The sequence below is a fragment of the Oncorhynchus masou genome, chromosome 17, assembly GCF_036934945.1.
Source record: "Oncorhynchus masou masou isolate Uvic2021 chromosome 17, UVic_Omas_1.1, whole genome shotgun sequence".
Lineage (NCBI taxonomy): Eukaryota > Metazoa > Chordata > Actinopteri > Salmoniformes > Salmonidae > Oncorhynchus > Oncorhynchus masou.
In genome coordinates, this window is record NC_088228.1 from 15,185,205 (window position 1) to 15,200,195 (window position 14,991).

A 14,991-nucleotide genomic window follows, 5' to 3' on the forward strand; every position below is an offset into this window, starting at 1 on the left:
AACATTATTGACTTTATGGTTATGTACAGAGTGTAGAAATATATTTTTCTCTCCATAAACATGTAGCCTAAAAAAAACATATGCTATATTAAAACACATCAGAATTCCGTCCTACCATTGATGATTCTTTATAAAACAATTCCTACTGTATGTGCCTCAATGCCCTCTCTTATTTGCTTCTCTGTACCACTCTCAAACCCACTCAATACTGAGACCTCTGTGGTGTTGCATCGACATTGTCTAGTTCACAATAAGCTGTGATAGTGTATTAGTTCAATAAGACCGCACTACGTTAATGAGCTATGTTCAATGTGCCTATAAGAGCTGATGCCGGACAGGAGAAGCAGGTACGGGGAGTCAGACATTTATTGGGGAACAGGCATAGAACAAGACAGGAACAGGGTCAGAGCATGGGTAATATGGACATATGACAAACAATGCAGCAGCGAGGGACAGAGCTGGGGAACTGGTGATTGAGTGAGTCCAGGTGAGTCCAATATCGTTAAAGCGCATGACAAGGGAAGGCAGGTGTGCATAAATGATGGTGGCAGGAGTGCGTAATGCAGGGTAGCCTGGCGCCTGAAGAGTGGGAGCAGGCGTGACAGTGCCATATAGTATCCTGTCCCTGAACCCGAGGGAGGGGGCAGACCCACGCTGCCATCTACTCAACGGCAGTGAAGAAGAACGAGAAGAAGCGCTGGAATAGAAACCCAGAGAAGAGGTGTGATGGAAGTCCGTCATGTGTACCCTCTTCCCCCGTTTTCATTATACTCATCATTATGTTCATCTCTATGGCCAGAATTTTTTCCTGACCCAATGACAACACCAGGAAAAATCTAGACCCAGGCAAAAATAACTAGGGGCCTGCGTTTTCCCTGGAGAGGTCACTTAGTGAGAAAAAAAACCTGATCTGATGCTGTAGTTACGTTAATATCACAATCATTCAAAATGTCACAATTCCCTTTTCCTTCCTCATTGAAACCTTTTGGAGTGCCGATCAACAGTATCAGCTTCAATGGGACATGAATCAGAAAGACCAGGCCCAGCAGATGCTTCCCTAAATGTGTTTAATATTGCACATTTCCTCTGGTTATCGACTCATAGATCCAGCTTCAGAGGCTTCTAACCATATTCAAATGCACATTTTTAATGCCCCCCCCCCCGTCCCACCGCACCATGTGGCGAGTGTTCTACCATACAAAAAAATCTTGTTACCAGAGACTGCATATTAATAAGCTGCTTAAATATGTCGGCAATTCCCAACACTAAGCATTTTGTCTAATTAATAATAATAGAGTCCCTAGATGTTGGATTAGACAAATCCTTTGCAGAATATAAATGCAACTGGTAATTTCGAGTGAAAATGTCAATGGTTATCCCTGTGGCGACCGTGGCGGGCGGTTGTAATTGGAATTGTAATTATGTTGCATTGTATAGCGCAAATGAGCTTGGCTAACATGTCAGAAGACTTTCTAGATGCAGGTCCTAAATCATAAAGGACTTTTCAACTGTCCACCTTGCTTCCCTCTCAACACCCTAAATTGGCATTGGCAATGTTTCTTAATGAAAGCTTGTGCCTCTTCGTAACCCCGGCTGAAATGTCACTGAGGTGTTGGTTTTGTAAGGGCTTCGTCTAATAAGGCTGACTCGCAGTGTACTCATTGTGCTGTCTAAGAGGTCAGAGGGAAAGGTTGATGGGGGGAGGAAGTGTAATGCACATGGGAAGAGGAAGAAGATCTCCACATGCAGTAGGATAGTTAGCAATAGCAGGACCCCCCAGGATAAGTATTATCACCCCTGCCCCCTCATTGTACCTAGGGAGATGGAGGCTGGATGATAGACATCCTTTCCACTCAACAATTCATGTTAGAAGGAGACAAATACAGCTGATTACAATATGTAGACTAATCTGAGTACCCTGAGGGAAGGGAATGAGGGAGCGAGAGCAGCAATCTGCCAGAACGGGAACACATGGAGGGTTTTTGTGTTGATTTTTCCATACACATTATTATTAGTTCATCCGAAAGCACAAACATGCCTGCTTTTAATATAATCAGCACAATTTAAGTACTGATAATGCAGCCTTTAATGGTAACCCTCGCAAGGCTGCCAGCCCAGACAGCATCACAAGCTGAGTACCCAGTGCATGCGCAGACCAGCTGGCTGGAGTGTTTACGGACAGATTCAATCTCTAACTGTCCCAGTTTGTTGTCCCCACTTGCTTCAAGGTGTCCACCATCATTCTTGTACCCAAGAAAGCGAAGGTAACTGAACTAAATGACTATCACTCCATAGCACTCACTTCTGTCATCATGCTTTGAGAGGCTAGTTAAGGACCATATCACCTCCATCTTCAACACCATAGCTCCAAGCTCATTACTAAGCTCAAGGTCCTGGGTCTGAACCCCTCCTTGTTCAGCTGGATCCTGGACTTCCTAACGGGCCAAACCCAAGTGGTGAAGGTAGGCAGCAACATCTCCGCCACGCTGATCCTCAACACGGGAGCCCCACAGGGGTGCATGCTCAGCCCATTTTGTACTCCCTGTTCACCGATGACTGCATGGCCACACATGTCTCCAACACAATCATTAAGCTTTCAGACGACACAACAGGGGTAGGCCTGATAACCACCAATGACGAGACAGCCTACAGGGAGGAGGTGAGTGCCTTGGTGGAGTGGTTCCAGGAAAATAACCTCTCCCTTAACGTCAACAAATCAAAGGAGCTGATCGTGGACTACAGGAGACAGCAGTGAGAGCACGCCCCCACCCACATTGACGGGGCAGCAGTGGAGAAGGTCAAAAGCTTAATGTTTCTCACTGTGCATATCACTGATGATATTAACACTGCCAAATTTATTTTGCAGTATTACTTTAGTGCCTTGTTGTAAACAGGATGCATGTTTTAGAATATTTTTTTTCTGTACAGGCTTCCTTCTTTTAACTCTCAATTAGGTTAGTATTGTGGAGTAACTACAATGTTATGTAGCCATCCTCAGTTTTCTCCTATCACAGCCATTAAACGCTGTAACTGTTTTTAAGTCACCATTGGCCTCATGGTGAAATCCCTGAGGGGTTTCCTTTCTCTCCGGCAACTGAGTTAGGAAGGACACCTGTATCTTTGTAGTGACTGGGTGTATTGATACACCATCCAAATTGTAATTGATAACTTCACCAGGCTCAAAAGGATATTCAGTGTCTGTTTTTTATTACCCATCTTCCAATAGGTGCCCCTCTTTGCGAGGCATTGAAAAACCTCCCAGGTCTTTGTGGTTAAATCTGTGTTTGAAATTCACTGATAGACTGAGGGACCTTACAGATAATTGTATGTGTGGAGTGCAAAGATGATGTAGTTAATCAAAAATCATGTCCCACACTATTATTGCACACAGATTGAGCACATGCAACTTATTATGAGACTTGCTAAAATACTTTTTACTCCTGAATGTATTTAGGCTTGCCATATCAAAGGGGTTGAATACTTATGGACTCAAGACATATCAGCTTTTCATTTTGTATTAATTTGGCCGCTGGCCAAACTAAGCAATCGGTGGAGAAAGCCATTGGTCAGGGAGGTGACCAGGAACCCGATGGCAGTGGTGGAAAGTACTTAATTAAAAATACTTTAAAGTACTACTTAGGTAGTTTTTTGGAGTATCTGTACTTTACTTTACTACTTATATTGTTGACAACTTTTACTTTTACTTCACTACATTCCTAATGAAAATAATGTACCTTTTACTCCTTACATTTTCCTTGACACCCAAAAGTACTAGTTACATTTTGAATGCTTAGCAGGACATGAAAATTGTCTAATTCACACACTTATCAAGAGAACATTCCTGGTCATCCCTAATGCCTCCGATTTGGCAGACTCACTAAACATAAATGCTTAGTTTGTAAATTATGTCTGAGTGTTGAAGTGTGCTGGGTGAATTTCACTTTTACTTGAGTCATTTTCAATCTTTTACTCAAGTATGACAATTGGGTACTTTTTCCATGACCACTCTGACAGACCTCCAGTGTTCTTCTTCTTCCTTTTTCCAGAAGGACAACCATCTCTGCAGTACTCCACCAATCAGGCCTTTATGGTAGAGTGGCCAGACGGAAGAAACCCCTATGTAAAAGGCACATGATAGCGCGCTTGGAGTTTGCCAAAAGGCATGTAAAGTACACTCCGACCATGAGTAACAAGATTATCTGGTCTGATGAAACCGAGATTGAACTCTTTGGCCTGAATGCCAGGTGTCCTGTCTGGAGGAAACCTGGCACCATCCCTACGGTGAAGCATGGTGGTGGCAGCATCATGCTGTGGGGATGTTTTTCAGTGGCAGGGACTGGGAGACTAGTCGAGGGAAAGATGAACGGAGCAAAGTACAGAGAGATCTTTGATGAAAACCTGCTCCAGAGTGCTCAGGACCTGAGACTGGGGCGAAGGTTCACCTTCCAATAAGACAAGACCCTAAGCACACAGCCAAGACATTGCAGGAGTGGCTTTGGAACAAGTCTCTGAATGTCCTTGAGTGGCCCAGCCAGAGCCGAGAACCCGATCAAACATTTCTGGAGAGACCTGAAAATAACTGTGCAGCGACGGTCCCCATCCAACCTGACAGAGCTTGAGAGGATCTACAGAGAACAATTGGAGAAACTCCCCAAATACAGGTGTGCCCTCACTTGGAGCCTCATATGCAAAAAGACTTGAGGTGCTTCAACACCTTTGGCAGCATACGTATTCAGAGTAAATGGTCTGAATACTTACAGTGAGGGAAAAAAGTATTTGATCCCCTGCTGATTTTGTACGTTTGCCCACTGACCAAGCAATGATCAGTCTATAATTTTAATGGTAGGTTTATTTGAACAGTGAGAGACAGAATAACAAAAAAAAATCCAGAAAAATATGTAAAAAATGTTATAAATTGATTTGCATTTTAATGAGGGAAATAAGTATTTGACCCCCTCTCAATCAGAAAGATTTCTGGCTCCCAGGTGTCTTTTATACAGGTAACGAGCTGAGATTAGGAGCACACTCTTAAAGGGAATACTCCTAATCTCAGTTTGTTACCTGTATAAAAGACACCTGTCCACAGAAGCAATCAATCAATCAGATTACAAACTCTCCACCATGGCCAAGACCAAAGAGCTCTCCAAGGATGTCAGGGACAAGATTGTAGACCTACACAAGGCTGGAATGGCCTACAAGACCATCGCCAAGCAGCTTGGTGAGAAGGTGACAACAGTTGGTGCAATTATTCGCAAATGGAAGAAACACAAAATAACTGTCAATCTCCCTCGGCCTGGGGCTCCATGCAAGATCTCACCTTGTGGAGGTGCAATGATCATGAGAACGGTGAGGAATCAGCCCAGAACTACACAGGAGGATCTTGTCAATGATCTCAAGGCAGCTGGGACCATAGTCACCAAAAAAACAATTGGTAACACATTATGCCGTGAAGGATTGAAATCCTGCACAAATACATGCCCGTCTGAAGTTTGCCAATGAACATCTGAATGATTCATAGGACAACTGGGTGAAAGTGTTGTGGTCAGATGAGACCAAAATTGAGCTCTTTGGCATCAACTCAACTCGCCGTGTTTGGTGGAGGAGGAATGCTGCCTATGACCCCAAGAACACCATCCCCACCGTCAAACATGGAGGTGGAAACATTATACTTTGGGGGTGTGTTTCTGCTAAGGGGACAGGACAACTTCACTGCATCAAAGGGACAATGGACGGGGCCATGTACCGTCAAATCTTGGGTGAGAACCTCCTTCCCTCAGCCAGGGCATTGAAAATAGGTCGTGGATGGGTATCCCAGCATGACAATGACCCAAAACACACGGCCAAGGCAACAAAGGAGTGGCTCAAGAAGAAGCACATTAAGGTCCTGGAGTGGCCTAGCCAGTCTCCAGACCTTAATCCCATAGAAACTCTGTGGAGGGAGCTGAAGGTTCGAGTTGCCCCACATCAGCCTCGAAACCTTAATGACTTGGAGAAGATCTGCAAAGAGGAGTGGGACAAAATCCCTCCTGAGACGTGTGCAAACCTGGTGACAACTACAAAAAAACGCCTGACCTCTGTTATTGCCAACCAAGGATTTTGCCACCAAGTACTAAATCATGTTTTGCAGAGGGTTCAAATACTTATTTCCCTCATTAAAATGCAAATCAATTAATAACATTTTTGACATGCGTTTTTCTGGATTTTTTTGTTGTTATTCTGTCTCTCACTGTTCAAATAAACCTACCATTAAAAGTATAGACTGATAATTTCTTTGTCAGTGTGCAAACATACAAAATATGCAGGGGATCAAATACTTTTTTCCCTCACTGTATGTAAATGTGATATTTTTTGTCGTTTTAGTGTTTTTCTTCCTCTTCTGATGAGGAGTATGAAGGATCGGACCAATGTGCAGCGTGGTAAGTGTTCATGTTATTTATTGGAACAGAAACACTAAACAAAATAACAAAGAGAGTGAAACAAAAATGAAACAGTTCTGTCTTGTGCAGACACACAAAGACAGAAAACAACTACCCACACCCAGAGTGGGGAAACAGGCTGCCTAAGTATGGTTCTCAATCAGAGACAACGATAACCAGCTGCCTCTGATTGGGAACCATACCAGGCCTAAACATAGAAACACAACACCAAGACATACAACATAGAATACCCACCCACATCACACCCTGACCAAACTAAAAATAGAAACATACAAAACAATCTACGGTCAGGGCGTGACAGTTGTTTTTGTAATACATTTGCAAAAATGTCTACAAACCTGTTTTTAATATCTCATTATGGGGTATTGTGTGTTGATTGATGAGGGGGAAACAATTTTTTAATACATTTTAGAAAAAGACTGTAACATAATAAAATGTGGAAAAAGTACTTCCTGAATGCACATTATCAAGCAAATCACACATTATCCAGATACTAATTGTTAGCACTTGGTGGTCTATAGCAGCTTCCCACAAGAATGGGCTTTAGGTGAGGCAGGTTTAGATTTGAAGCTCAATTTATTACATACCAAATGTGAGGTAGGGATTTTTTTTATATCGGCATTTAAAAGTACATATCAATGATCAGAGTGCCCCAAGGTGTGTTTGATGGTGGAGGCAAGTGAAATAAAATGATATATGCATTAGCTTTATAAAGTCTCCCACCACACTCCCTATCCAACTCCCCTTCACTCTCCACTCCCTTCCCAAATACTTCCCTTCTCTTTAATCTAAAATGCGCCTACTGTGCTGGCTGTATTTACTCTCCCATTGCGCATCATTAAGAGGATTAAGTCAGTGAAGAGTGTATAGGCCTGAACTGTGTTAGGTTATTAAATAAAGGAAACAGCTTATGGTGAACTTTGTCGACGTTATAAAACGGATCCCTATAGATTCCCTTCAGATAATGTAACCCGTGTCTCGTTACTGTGTTAAATAGCTCAAATTAATCATCCTTATTTGAAACAGGAATTTATAAGAGGCCTGTATCTTTGGCTATAGTGCATTACTCAGTGATGTACTCATCCTAAAAGGTCATATATAAAACCGCATTCCATTGCTACGGTACTTTATAATGAATAAGTACGCAATGCGTTCAGATTTTATAGTATTTCTTCTGCTTCTGTTTCTTGGAATGGACTCGTCATCTACAGTATCTGATATATCTCTCTATCTCTCTCTCTTTTCCTCTCTCTCTTTCTCTCTCTCTCTCTCTCCCTCTCTTTCTCTCTCTCTTGCTCTCTCTCTCTCTCTCTCGCACTCACCCCTCTCTTTCTCCAGAGCTGTGTGAAGTTGGAGAACAACTTTGACGATATCAAGCACATGACTCTAAGGCGAACACGGGGCACTCTGTGAGGCGTTCAGGTGAAAGGAGGAGGTGGAAATGAGAAGAGGGGAATGGTCGCCATGGAAACGTCACCATCGCAATAACAGGAGTGGTGATGGAGGGGTTTGGGGGGAGGTGTTCTTAGTCATTCCTAATTATTGGGGGAACAAATTAGTTTTATAGTCACCATTCAGCCTCTCCCTCTCGGAGGGATTCATTTGTCTGTAGGGGAACGCCAAGATTGGCTTCACGCTGGAAAAAATGTAAATGTTTAATTTGTTGAAAATAATGCTTATGTGGAGTCCCCAGGCAGTATCGGAGTACTTTAAGCAGTGAATCATAAGGGTGTTTGCAATTAGAGCTTGAGATTTATTTAGCAGTCATTGGAAATCACAGGAGGGAGACCTTTGACACTGTGACAAGATTGCCAATCTGTTCTCTCGTGTGAAGACGGTTGCTTTTTTAACACATGGCTAGGTACATCGCGGACTGATTTCATTCCACGGGGACAAATGACATGAACACATCTCAAAGTCTGTCGTAAGTAGAAGTACATTTAATTACATTACCAATACATATAAATAGACTGTTCGTACCAACTCATTACAAGCAATTTTCAGTAGCATACAGTACTGCATATGGTGAGGTTTTTATACTTGTGAATACAGTTGGAGCAGCCAATAATACTTTCCAAGGTTCATAGTTTAGAAACAAGATAGCAGTAGTACTTTTCTATGGAACATAATTTGGGTCTTTGTGTGTCAAAAAAGATAAATGTCAAATAACACTATTTGACGCGTCAAATAAGCTTGTTGACCAATCAGGACCTGCATATGATTGCACATGATAATTTAACATGTTTCAACAATTTTGCACGTAGTCATTACACATTGATTACACTATCACTCCTATTTCATATGTCACAACGATTCATCGATACCTATGCTGTGATGCTGTTAATGTTTTGCCTTGCGCACTTGCCGCTGCAATCTCTGGGACAGTGCTGGTCAGAAACACACTTCCCCAAGCTCTGGGACAGTGTTGGTCAGACACACACTTCCCCAAGCTCTGGGACAGTGTTGATCAGACACACACTTCCCCAAGCTCTGGGACAGTGTTGGTCAGAAACACACTTCCCCAAGCTCTGGGACAGTGTTGGTCAGAAACACACTTCCCCAAGCTCTGGGACAGTGTTGATCAGACACACACTTCCCCAAACTCTGGGACAGTGTTGGTCAGAAACACACTTCCCCAAGCTCTGGGACAGTGTTGGTCAGAAACACACTTCCCCAAGCTTTGGGACAGTGTTGGTCAGAAACACACTTCCCCAAGCTTTGGGACAGTGCTGGTCAGAAATAAAGCGAGCTAGCTGATGGATGCAAACAATGTTCTCCCCCAAACGATGGCAAACTGATATAATCTGTTTCAGTAGCTATAGTTAGCTAGCTAATTATGTAACGAGGTGTCATCATCTAAAATACCCCTAATTTATAAAACTGTTTTTGTATTTGGTTGATGATAGTCTGACCCGGTCCAGTCAAGCCACACTAGCCAGATGAAGCTAGCTAGTTGTTCACAGTGTTTTCGTTTAGCTTCAGTTGTTGGCTAATCAGCCGGTTACACACTCATTTTCAGGCAGCTACATTTTCCACTTCATATTAACTAGGCTACTTTTCTGTTTAAAGTTTCAATTCGCTAGTTCGTTGAGCCCTCTCCCGCTAGATTGAACGATATGCATCTTCTAGTGATCTTTTACAAAGCGAGCGATGACAGGGAAATGCAGCAGAGAGGAGGAGGCAAAGTGAGAGGTTTCACTCTCGCCAAAAATCTGTCCAAAATAAGCCTAATGCGTTTCTATGGGTTTATGTTGTACCTAAACTGCCTTCCCACCTTTGGGACAATGACTCCCATTGTTTGGGTGGAGACATAAACATATTGTCACTATATAAGGATCTCTGGTTGCAGTCTAATTTCTTACACGGCAGAGGGAGAAAGAGCATGATGCTCATGAATTTGCACGTCCTATGTATGTAAGTACTAACGATGAGTCTAAATCCAATAGCCTAGTTTTTGTTTTCTGACACAATCGTTTATCACATAGGCAGCTACGCAGAGTCGTGGCGCCAAGTAGGCCTAAGATATTTACTGTGCGTTGATTGACAACTGAACAGCAAGTGTTGACTAGTTTATAAAAGGTGTCGAACTGACTGAATATCCCTTTGTCATTCATACATCATGAAACGGGGTTATACACTGAGTATACAAAACATTAAGAACACCTGCTCATTCCGTGACAGACTGACCAGGTGAATCCAGGTGAAAGCTATGATCCCTTATTGATGCAACTTGTTAAATCCATTTCAATCGTTGTAGATGAAGGTGAGGAGACAAGTTAATGAAGGATCTTTGGCTACTTTGAAGAATCTCAAATTTAACATATATTTTGATTTGTTTAACACAGTTTTGGTTACTACATGATTGCATGTGTTATTTTACAGTTTTGATGTCTTCACTTCTTTTCTACAATGTAGAAAAAAATAAGAAAATTCCTTGAATGAGTAGGTGTATCCAAACGTTTGACTGGTACTACATGGTACTACATATTTACATATTCATTGTTGGACATAAAACACTGCAAAACCACCAGGAAGTGATTTTATTTTTGGAAATATTTTGCCAAGTATTCCCACCATAATAGAGAGGAAAATGTAAGCACCCAAGGCTGTGTTACAACCGGCTGTGACCGGGAGACCCATGAGGCGGTGCACAATTGGCCCAGGGTCATCCGGGTTAGGAGAGGGTTGTGCCGGACGGGATTTCCTTGTCCCATCGCACTCAAGCGAATCCTTGTGGCAGGACAGGTGCCTGCAAGCTGACTTCGGTAGCCAGATGGACAATTTTTTCTCCGCCAGATTTGTGCGGCTGGCTTCCGGGTTAAGCGAGCAGTGTGTCAATTTGCAGTCTCCAAATTATTTGTCATTATGTTCCGGACCCACGACCATGCACAAAAATAGCCCTGAGTTACAGTACACATAAGGAAATCAGTCAATTGAAATGAATTAATTAGGACCTAATCTATGGATTTCACATGACTGGGAATACAGATATGAATCTGTTGGTCACAGATACTGTAACAAAAAAAGGTAGGGGCGTGGATCATATAACCATTCAGCATCTGGTGTAACCACCATTTGCCTCATGCAGCGCGACACATCTCCTTCTCATAGAGTTAATCAGGCTGTTGATTGTGGCCTGTGGAATGTTTCCCCACTCCTCCTCAATGGCTGTGCGAAGTTGTTGGATATTGGCGGGAACTGAAACACGCTGTCATCCTGGGCTTTTGTGGTTACATCTGGTCTGCGGTTACGAGGCCGGTTGGACGCACTGACAAATGATCTGAAACAACATTGGACGTGACTTATGGTAGAGAAATGAACATTCAATTCTCTGGCCACAGCTATGGTGGATATTCTTGCAGTCAGCATGCCAATTGCACGCTCCCTCAAAACTTGAGACAGCTGTGGCATTGTGTTGAGTGGGGCAAAACTGCACATTTTAGAGTGGCCTTTTATTGTCCCCAGCACAATGATCATGCCGTTTAGTCAGCTTCTTGATATGCAACACCTGTCAAGTGGATGGATTATCTTGGCAAAGGAGAAATTGTCACTCACAGGGATGTAAACAAATTGGTGCACAAAATTTGAGAGAAATAATATTTGTGTGCATAAGGAACATTTCTGGGAAATTTTATTTCAGCTCATGAAACATGGGGCCGACACTTTACATGTTGTGTTTATATTGTTGTTCTGTGTAGTTGATGAGCCATGTATTAGAATGTACTAGAGGCCACTAAAAATATAGTTATTTTGGGATGCCTGGCCTGCTACTTTTTGTATTTGACTGGCTAATCTATCTACTTGTGGAGAACACTGTTGTCATAACGTTAGCTTGGGCTAGCAGGGCTAGGTAGATGGCTAGCTTGTTTAGTTTGTTATCTATGTGTTGGACAACTGAGTATTTAAAAAAAAATTTGGCTCGTTTGACCCTGATCTCATGTCAAATGCTCACGCATTCGGTCGAACAAATACTAGCTTATTTTGTGTTAAGGGCTTTCTCTGCCCTTAACCGTGTTCTGAACACCTCCAAAACAAAGGTCATATGGTTTGGGAAGAAGAATGCCCCTCTCCCCACCAGTGTGATTACTACCTCTGAGAGTTTAGAGCTTGAGGTAGTCACCTCATACAAGTAGTTGGGAGTATGGCTAGACGATACACTGTCCTTCTCTCTGCACATATCAAAGCTGCAGGCTAAGGTGAAATCTAGACTTGGTTTCATCAATCGTAATTGTTCTTTTACCCCAGCTGCCAAACTAACCCTGATTCAGATAAACATCTTACCTAGATTACGTTTATAGATAATAATAATAAATAATAATATCCCATTTAGCAGATTACGGAGACGTAATTTATAGATCTGCAGGTAAAGGTGCTCTCGAGTCACTAGATGGTCTTTACCATTCGGCCATCAGATTTGCCACCAATGCTCCTTATAGGACACATCTCTAGTACTCTTTACTCCTCTGTAAATTGGTCATCTCTGTATACACGTTTGCAAGACCCACTGGTTGATGCTTATTTATAAAACCCTCTTAGGTCTCACTCCCACCTATCTGAGATATCTACTGCAGCCCTCATCCTCCACATACAACACCTGTTCTGCCAGTCACGTTCTGTTAAAGGTCCCCAAAGCACACACTTCCCTGTGTCGCTCGTCTTTTCAGTTCGCTGCAGCTAGCGACTGGAATAAGCTGCAAAAAACATTCAAACTGGACAGTTTTATCTCCATCTCTTCATTCAAGGACTCAATCAATGACACTCTTACTGAGAGTTGTGGCTGCTTTGCGTGATGTATTGTTGTCTCTACCTTCTTGGCCTGTGTGCTGTTGTCTTTGCCCAATAATGTTTGTAGCATGTTTTGTGCTGCTACCATGTTGTGCTGCTGCCATGTTGTGTGGCTACCATGTTGTTGTTATGTTGTGTTTCTACCATGCTGTGTTGTCATGTGTTGCTGCCATACTATGTTGTTGTCTTAGGTCTCGCTTTTTGTAATGTTATTGTGTCTTTCTTGTCGTGATGTGTGTTTTGTCCAATATTTTTTATTTTATTTTATATTTTTAAACCCCCCTGTAGTAGGCCTTTTGGCTTTTGGTAGGCCATATTTGTAAATAAGAACTTGTTCTTAACTGACTTGCCTAGGTAAATAAAGGTTAAATTAATAAATAATATATATATATATATATTACCATTGCAGTATTGTAAACACATAGTAAACACATTGCGGCCATAGTGCGTGCTCGTTTGCAGACTGACTGTAGTGGTGGCACCGGCTTGTGCATGTAAATTCCGCACACACAACATTCTATAATAGCATTTTGTTATTTGACGCGTAATATTAAAAACGTATTCGATGCATCACATAGGGATATTTATGTGTATATTCTTTTACACATAAAGGCCCGAACATCTTTCCATTCTTTTCACACAGTGCTTTTAATCAATACCCATCGGAACTGTTTTGTAACAGAAAGGGAACTTTATTCTTTTGGACGATGCTTCTCTCTGTTTGCTGAGTCAACACAACCAGAGTAGTGGTAAGGTCAGTTGGGCTGTAAGGTAAAACGTAAGGCATGGCGTTGTGACATCTAACTTGTGTGTGGTGTTAATGTGACTAACATTTGTTTTCCTTTCACAGTAGGGGACGAGGGGGGGGGGGGGGATAGAGAGAGACAAGAGAGACAGACACACTGGTGGCAGTACACTCCATGGTCTGTACCGAGGTCTATACTGTGTTAACCTAGCTAAATGTCATAGTATCTGTGTGAGCGGGCTAGGATCTTCCCCACTGTGAGGGACCTGCAATGCTTATGAAAAATGCAGGTTCCCTGGCAGCTAATAATGTCTGACATCAAAGTCCAGCTGGCGTGCCTTCACCTCTCCGTGGCTAAGGAAGGGATGGAGAGTCATAGGGAGTGGGGGGAGGTGATCTTCCTAGGGTAGGGACTAGGGTGATTGAGTGGTGTGTGGGTGCGTGTGTGTTCATCCTAGGGTAGGGAGATTGAGGAGTTGAGGGTGAGGGACGGGGGTTGTGGGGCTGGTGGGGAGTGTTGTCAGGGGCCACGGACTCCTGCGGCTTGCTGACACCATGTTCTCATTACTTATGTTGAGTCATCCAGGATCCAGGAAGTGGATCCCTTGTTAAGGCCTGGGCACCATTAGTTCTCAGCAACAGGTTTGTGCAATTACCAACACAGCATACAGACACGGCTTAGGGTGAGGTGGGTTGGATATGGGTTGTTTAATGAAGAACTCTATGTAAACTAGTTAGAAACAGGATAAAATAGTGTACATGCTGAGTTTATTTCCAAAACGCTACACTCTTAGAAAAAAGGTGCTATCTTGAATCAAAAAGGGTTCTTCAGCTGTTCCCATAGGATAACTGAAGAAACAATTTTGATTCCAGGTAGGACTTATTTGGTTCCAGGTAGAACTCTTTCCACAGAGAGTTCTACATGGAAACCAAAACGGGTTCTAACTGGAACCAAAAAGGGGTCTAACTTGAACCAAAAGGGGTTCTCCTATGGTGACAGCTAAAGAACCCTACTGGAAACTTTTTTGTAAGAGCGTATATCCACCAATTTTCACATTTCACATGAGTGCTTATGGCTACCTTTATGTATGTGTACAATATTACTGTCCTCAGGTTTTTTATTCATAGATGTCAGATGGGTATTACTAACAATCCATTGTTTGGATGGAATGGAATGTTCGCATATTTAACATATAAATTCAACAGATGTTTTGTGTTAGTGTTTTGGTTAGAGTTAGGATCTTGTCCCAAATGGCACCCTATTCCCTATACAGTGCACACCTTTTGACTAGAGCCCAAATCTCATATTACACTACTGATACATTTATTATATATATATATATATATTATTTACAATATATATATATTATTTACAATTGGCTCATTCAACCCCCTCCTCTCCCCTGTAACTATTCCCCAGGTTGTTGCTGCAAATGAGAACGTGTTCTCAGTCAACTTACCTGGTAAAATAACGGATAAATAAAACATTTAATATTGATGTCACAAATGTATAGTTTCTACAGT

At 42.3% G+C, this 14,991-nt stretch overlaps 1 pseudogene; it reads left to right on the forward strand.

Moving 5' to 3' along the window:
• The first annotated feature begins 410 nt into the window (after positions 1–410).
• LOC135558233 (dihydropyrimidine dehydrogenase [NADP(+)]-like) overlaps positions 411–14,991 on the forward strand; it is a 39,256-nt pseudogene continuing 24,675 nt past the window's right edge.